Raw genomic sequence first — 7487 nt, 5'->3', positions numbered from 1 at the left:
TCTAAAAGGTGAAAGAACACAGTACGCTATTGGCGTATGGTATACCGTAAGGGTACGCACATTGCGTAACAATCGCTTAGCCGTAGTCGAGACGCTCGAGCGTCACGTTCGCTCACGGCCAAGAGATCACAGGCAGGCACGCTATAGGCTGCCGACTAACGTAATGATATGCTACTAGCGTAGCGGACGCTTGGGACCACGAGGAGATCACAAGCGGCGCTGATGCTTACCGTGTTAAACCTTTATAACTATACCATAAAACAATGTATTTATGCCGTAAACCTTGGTGCAGTGATAGGGTGTAAATGTAAAACAGTGTAACCTTATTAACTAGATAGCTGTGCGAGCATCTCCGAGGCTCTGAGAATACTTAGAAATATAAGAAATACACAGATACCGGTATTAGGTTCTAACACCTTATATGAACGTTCTATTTGCAAAAGAATAATACAATACAAGTCATACACTACCAAAATAACATTGACCACCTAACCAGAAAACTACACATAAAATACAATAGTAGTACAATAATACTTGAGAAAGAGAGAGAGAAAGAGGAGAAGAGAGAGAGAGATATGGCTCACGATAACAATAAAGGGAATATGGTTGCGGAGAAACTTACGCTCAAGGGAAACAATCGCATGCGCCACTGGATATCCAGCTCCCGATTATCAGCAATGAGAACCGTTGAAGAGAATAGAGAGCTGGCCCAGTGTGGCTTGTCCTTTTATACCCTACACATAATACAGTTCAAGGGTCCCTATATTCTTATTGTTCATTGGACACAGGAATTCGTCTTCGCATTATAACAAAAGGTCATAGGTTGATTCATACAGGTGGGCTGTGACTATTTCCAACTGCTCAGGTGGGTGGGAAACTAGGTTTCCCGCCGCATGGATAATAAAGTGCAAATAATAGTAAATGTCCATAAACTTCTTATGTCCATAAATATTCGCACGAGCGATTAATCTTCTTCAAACCAACACCGGAATATTGCTAATTAAATACTCTTCCGATGGATACTAAACACCACTGTATAACCCCTGTCTGACCCTTCGTATCAAACAAAGAGGGTTCTCTTTGTCTATGAACATGCTACCTTAACTAAACTTTCAGATTCTATCAAAGAGACCATAATCTACAAAATACATTATACAGTTAAAATATGTTATGAACAAGTCGCCCGCTAGACGCACAAACTTTACCGTAAATGCGCACACCGTGCGCCTGCGGGTGCCCGCAATGGCGAGTATGCGCACGCACGGCAGGGCTCATGAACGTGCAACAGGCACTCGCATGAGGTGCAAATATGGCAGTGTGTAGCGTGATATTTTCTGACTTTGACAGTCCACCCTTTGGCAGTCACCAATAACTGCCACTTCCCAAAACATTTCAAAAAGAGAAAAATATATGTCATGTGTAAATACATTGCCATGGTTGGGTAGGGGAGGAGAGAAGAAGGTGTGAGAAGGGTATGACCTAGTGAGATAGCAGAAGCATGTGTGTATGAATCCATGTTTGGGGGGTCATGTATCATCGTGCCGTACGTGTTGTAAATCAAGCTTCGAGGTATTGCGAAGTATACATTTGAATTCCTTCTTATCCCGTGGTACGGGTCTGTGGATGGGCTGTCAAACTTTACCGAGCTCGTTTCGGCTTTTAGTTGCAACAAAATGGGGGAGCACATTTTAGTTGATGATACATGAATGGGGGAATATGTGAATGCTGATATTTGTGCCTGTATTCCCTATCGACTATGTGTGTCATTACCTGAAGGTTGTAGAGATGAAGATAAGAAACAATTATGGTAAATGCAGTGGTATTCTATGTGAGGTTAATATGCATTTGTTGGTTGAAGTCTTGTTTGAAGTCTTGTTTGAAGTCTTGTTTGAAGTCTTGTTTGAAGTCTCCTTTGGGCTTTTGCTATTAATGGTATGCAAAAAGCCTTGTCAATGTCCATAGACTTACAAAAAAAGTTGTGCTAGCGTAAATTTAAAATTTCTAGGGAAACTGGGGGTCTATGGCATAGTCCATCTGTTGTTTGTGTACAAGGTTGTCAAACTTCTTCTTTAATCCATCTGTTGTCTGTATATAAGGTCATCAAATTCCTCTTCCAAGCGGGTCTTTTTATCTTGGAGAAAAGGAGAAACAGGTGAAAGAAACGGACCGTAGAATCACATTTTCATCACATCATTGTCTCTATCGTTGGGTCATAAATCACATCCATTGGAATTATAATGTCCTCACTCCTTAGACTCATCACTTTAGTACTCCGTTTACACTTCGTTAAAGCCTGAACGCATCTAAATATCAAGCCAATCGATATGACAACACCCAAGATACATAGAAGAAACTTCCCTACATCCATTATAACTCCTTGAGCCCATTCTCCTAAACCAGAGAACCAATTTTGCGGGTTCAACCATGACACCCAACTGGTCAGCTCATTACCCAGAGCAGCAAGGGTGAGATTGTGTCTCCTGCGGAATTCCCACTTTAATTGGAGAATGTCGTCCATCTTTTGGTCTATGACCTCGACCGGGTCCTCGGTGCTATTCGTAATATAAGTGCAGCATTTTACGCCGTACTGCGTTGCCAGTGTGACACAATATCCGCCTGTCACTGCTGTGAGATAATTGAGAATCATCCTATGCTGAACCAGTTCTATTTTATAAGCTTGGAGCTCCCTTCCAGTATACCTGAATGTGTCATCATACATTTCAGTGATATTGTCTAATAAATTTGCAAGCGCTGATATATATTTATAATTTATCACTCCTCTGGCGGTGCGAGTGATATCTAACGCGATTAGGAATTGAATCCCGGTGGATTCACTGATCAGGTCAGAGGCCGGATGCTCTGTTCTCTCTATCAGGTGCCGTTTAACGATGTGCTCGTAATGAGTGTGGGTATAAGGAGCTTGGGCACTGCGGTGAATATCTTTCATTTTAGTATGTGATACAGTCATTACCTCAGGCAGTACTTTTCCAATATAACACAACCCTTCTGAGTTTGGGGCAAGCCACTTATACGCCTTCCTCCCGCATATGAAATATGCATCATCGGGGAGAACATATGGGACGGAGTAGGACATAACCATATTACACATTTTCCATATGAAATTTCCTAACCCTAGTTCTCCCATCTGTTTACTACACGTATCAGTTTGTATGATATGTGCACAGTATCCTGGTGATACCTCTCCAACTCTCATGGACCTACTTCCTAGGGTATACCTATATCGGAAATATTTTCCACTACCAGCTATGTGGCGTATAAGTTCTGTATCTGTTGGCATTCTATCGGCTCTGTATGAAAAGGTCATGGTTTGGTTATTCCATGACACTTCCCAATTTCCCGGCTTTCGGGGATTGGAAATGTTAAAACATACTAGGGACCTATCCACATGATATTGGTGGAGCTTCAAACTAGGAGGACTGGAGATATTAAACCTCCTGTCCACCGGCCTCCCACCACTTAGCTCAAGTACCTCCCCTACCGTTAAAGGGAATGGTACTAAGCCTGATTTACTATGGCCTTGAGGTACTTGAGAGCATACCCAACAATCTGTCTGATTTAACACTTTACCCACTAAGGAGTGATAGTCACTCAATGGATGCCGGTCCATGTGGATATTAAAACTGGATTGGCATTTCTTGATACACCCATCCTCAACTACACTGTCACAGAGCCTACAGATACAGATCTCCTCAGCTAACAATCCTTCACAATTTCTTCTATTGTCAATGCTACCAGATCGTTTTCTGATACTCGCTTTTACTCGGTGATTATGTTGTTCTTGGAAATCTACGCCTCCATCTCTGTCATCAGAACCCATTCCAGAACCTCTCTCGACCTCCATGGTACTCTCGCCGGAACAGACTGCTCTGGTCAACAGAAAAATCCGGATCACAGTCTCTTGGGGCAAGTCCATCTTATATGAGGAAATGGAGAAGAATGAGAAGGGGGAAAGAAATACTTGAGGGAGATGGGATGGGAAGTGGAGAAAAACAATAAAAGGGAACAGGGGATCGACAACTGCCTCCGATCTTATTATTTTCAATGCTCAGGTGCTGTCTCAGTTCTCCTGAAACAGACACTCCAGTGATACAACTTCCTCTACCGTCTGTTCTTTATCACGAGACCTCTCTGGATCAGCAACCTTCTTACAATGGGACGAATGAACCCAAGTCTCTCTCTCGGCAACCTTCAATGCTGTCGTGCTAATCAATAAGACTTGGTATGGTCCTTCCCATCTGTCAATAAGGCAACCTGAGCGTAGAAAATTACGTATCATTACATAATCCCCAGGTTCAATGTCATGACAATTACTATCTGGCAAATCAGGAATCACTAACTTCAGATTGTCATTTTGATTCCTTAGCTGTTTACTCATGTTAACCAGGTATTTTACAGTCACTTCATTGTTACACTTCAAATCATCCTGAGGGTTAATCATAACATGCGGTTGTCGACCAAACAGAATTTCAAAGGGGGACAGATTAAGAGGGGACCTGGGAGTGGTTCTGATGCTGTATAGTACAATGGGTAAAGCTTCTGGCCATGTTAATCCTGTTTCTGCCATAACTTTGCTCAATTTATTTTTAATAGTGCTGTTCACTCTTTCCACCTTCGCACTCGCCTGGGGGCGATATGGAGTGTGCAGCTTACTATCAATTCCCATCAACTTACACATTCCTTGAAAGACATCACCTGTAAAATGGGTACCCCTATCACTTTCAATTATTCTAGGGATACCATATCTACATACAAATTCCTGCACAATTTTCTTAGCAGTAAACATAGCGGTATTTGTGGCCGCCGGAAATGCTTCGACCCAATTTGAAAACACATCTATACAAACAAGTACATATTTCAAATTTCGACAAGGGGGTAATTGTATAAAATCAATCTGTATTACCTGAAAAGGGCCGCCTGTAGGTGGGATATGAGATGGTTCTGTTGGTATTGCCTTTCCGATATTCTTCCTCAAACAGGTAAGGCATGACATTGCTCTCTTACCTGCATGGGATGAGAATTCTGGGGCGCACCAATATGCTCTTACCAACTTGCACATTCCCTCCTTGGCTAGGGACTTCTCCCCTGCACTCTCATTAACTCCGCCACATATAGGGCAGGTGGAGTTAACAGCAGATACAGGTCTTGGGAGTGGTGCACATATGCTCCAGTTGGTTCTCTCATTGGGGATTCGATGCTTTCCAAGCAGATCTTCAAAAGCAGAAACCTGGCATTAGTCATCTATTCCTCCCCATCTTCTTTCTGATCTTTATATATTTTTTTTTTATTTTAGAAATTTTCTTCACACAATATTTATTGACCTTGATTGATTACCCCATTGGGCACTTTGATTAGCCTTATTTGAGCAGTGTTGTGTGATTTGTCAGATTAAGGGAGTAATAAATTACCTACAGGGGGTAGTCGCATTTAATACAGCCAGTTATACCATTAATATCCCCATAAATTGAGTGTTTTATGTCGTATGTTAAATGTGAGTCCGTCTTCAAATAAAAGCTATGTTTTAGATTACTACTAATGAGTGCCCCATAAAAAGGAGTTGTCTTTTCTCTTGCTTATCAACTAATTTGTCTTTAACAACTCAAGGGAGCACCGCCGGGTGTTAGTTATTTTGATAATTTTGAATTTCAACAGGTAATGGTTAACATTGAATATTGTTAAAATAAAAGATTCTTCTTATTCCGGTTTCTGAATTTTGATATACCATTAGACAGGTAGCTCAGTGCGCTATTTCCCCCACAACAAATCTAGTTTCACATTCCCTCCTTGCCCAGATGAGTCAGCCCATGTGCTGCTTCAGCCAAACATGGAAGATATGCTCTGGGGGCCACTGGTTTACCCTGTCCATCTGTCCAGAGTCCTGAGGACTACTGGCCATATCCTTTTGCCTTCCAGACTGCCTTTTCCTGTGTGGAACACAAATTTTGCATCTCACACAACTTCTGAGTGTTGATGGTATTGAATACCATCAATTGTGTGGTGTCTGTCTGTCTGGGGGTACCAGCTGCTAACTTAGCAGCTTCGTCTGCTCGGCTGTTACCAAGTGATACTGGGTCTTGGCTATATGTATGTGCTTTACACTTGATAACAGCCACTCTGTCGGGTTCCTGTATCGCTGTTAGAAGCCTTTTGATGTGAGCTGCATGCGCTACCGGTGTACCAGCTGCCGTCATGAAATTTCTGAGGCGCCATAGGGCTCCGAAATCATGGACTACCCCGAAGGCGTATCTAGAATCGGTGTAGATATTGTCTGACTTTCCCTTAGCCAATTCACATGCTCTGGTTAGGGCAACCAGTTCAGCAACCTGGGCTGAGTGAGGTGGGCCTAGCGGTTCTGCTTCTATGGTGCCTTGGTCATCTACGACTGCGTATCCAGTACACAAGTCTCCCGAGTCCGTCTGTCTGTGACAACTACCGTCAGTGTAGAAAGTAAGATCTACATCTTCCAGTGGGTTGTCACTGATGTCAGGCCTTGCCGTGAAATTTTGGGTCAAATATTCCATACAATCATGTGTGCCATCCCTTGTATTAAATCCTCCTTCCCCACCACTCTCATCCTCCACCCTTTGTGCCTGTCCAGGCACATCTGGGAGATATGTTGCAGGATTTAATGCACTGCATCTCCTTATGGTGATGTTTACGGGGGCCATTAGTGACAATTCCCAACTTGTAAACCGCGCTGATGAGACGTGCCTGGTTTGGGCAGAATTTAGCAATGCTGACACTGCATGTGGTGTATGAATTGTGAGGTTGTGTCCTAGCACTACATCTTCGCTTTTTGTAACTAGCAATGCTATCGCAGCGACACTTCGCAAGCATGTGGGGAGGGATCACGCTACCGTGTCTAGCTGAGCGCAGTAGTATGCTACCGGCCTGTTGGCATTACCGTGCTTTTGGGTTAGGACGCCTGCCGCGCAACCAGCACTTTCTGTTCCGTACAGCTCAAAGGGTTTCCCATAGTCTGGCATACCTAATGCTGGCGCCTGCGTTAGGCACTGTGTGAGTCTCTCAAATGCCATCTCGGATTCGTCTGTATGCGAAATCCGATCAGGTTTGTTTGATGAAACCATCTCCTGCAAAGGTAATGCTAGAATGGAAAACCCTGGGATCCAGTTACGGCAATACCCACACATTCCTAAAAACGTTCTGATTTGTTGCTGGGTTTGTGGCAGAGTCATGTCTCTAATTGCTTGAATTCTATCAGCGGTCAGGTGTCTCAGTCCTTGTGTTAGACAGTGTCCCAGATATTTTACTTTAGGCTGGCATAATTGTAGCTTGTCTTTGGAAACCTTGTGTCCTGTGTCTGAAAGATGAAACAGGAGCTGTTTCGTATCCTTCAGGGACGCTTCCAGTGAATCTGAACACAGTAGTAAATCATCCACATACTGTATCAATATTGATCCACTCTCTGGTTGGAAAGACTGTAAAAAATCATGCAAAGCTTGTGAAAA

This window comes from Pseudophryne corroboree, chromosome 10 (assembly GCF_028390025.1).
Source record: "Pseudophryne corroboree isolate aPseCor3 chromosome 10, aPseCor3.hap2, whole genome shotgun sequence".
Taxonomy (NCBI): Eukaryota; Metazoa; Chordata; class Amphibia; order Anura; family Myobatrachidae; genus Pseudophryne; species Pseudophryne corroboree.
This window is presented reverse-complemented; position numbering follows the sequence as displayed.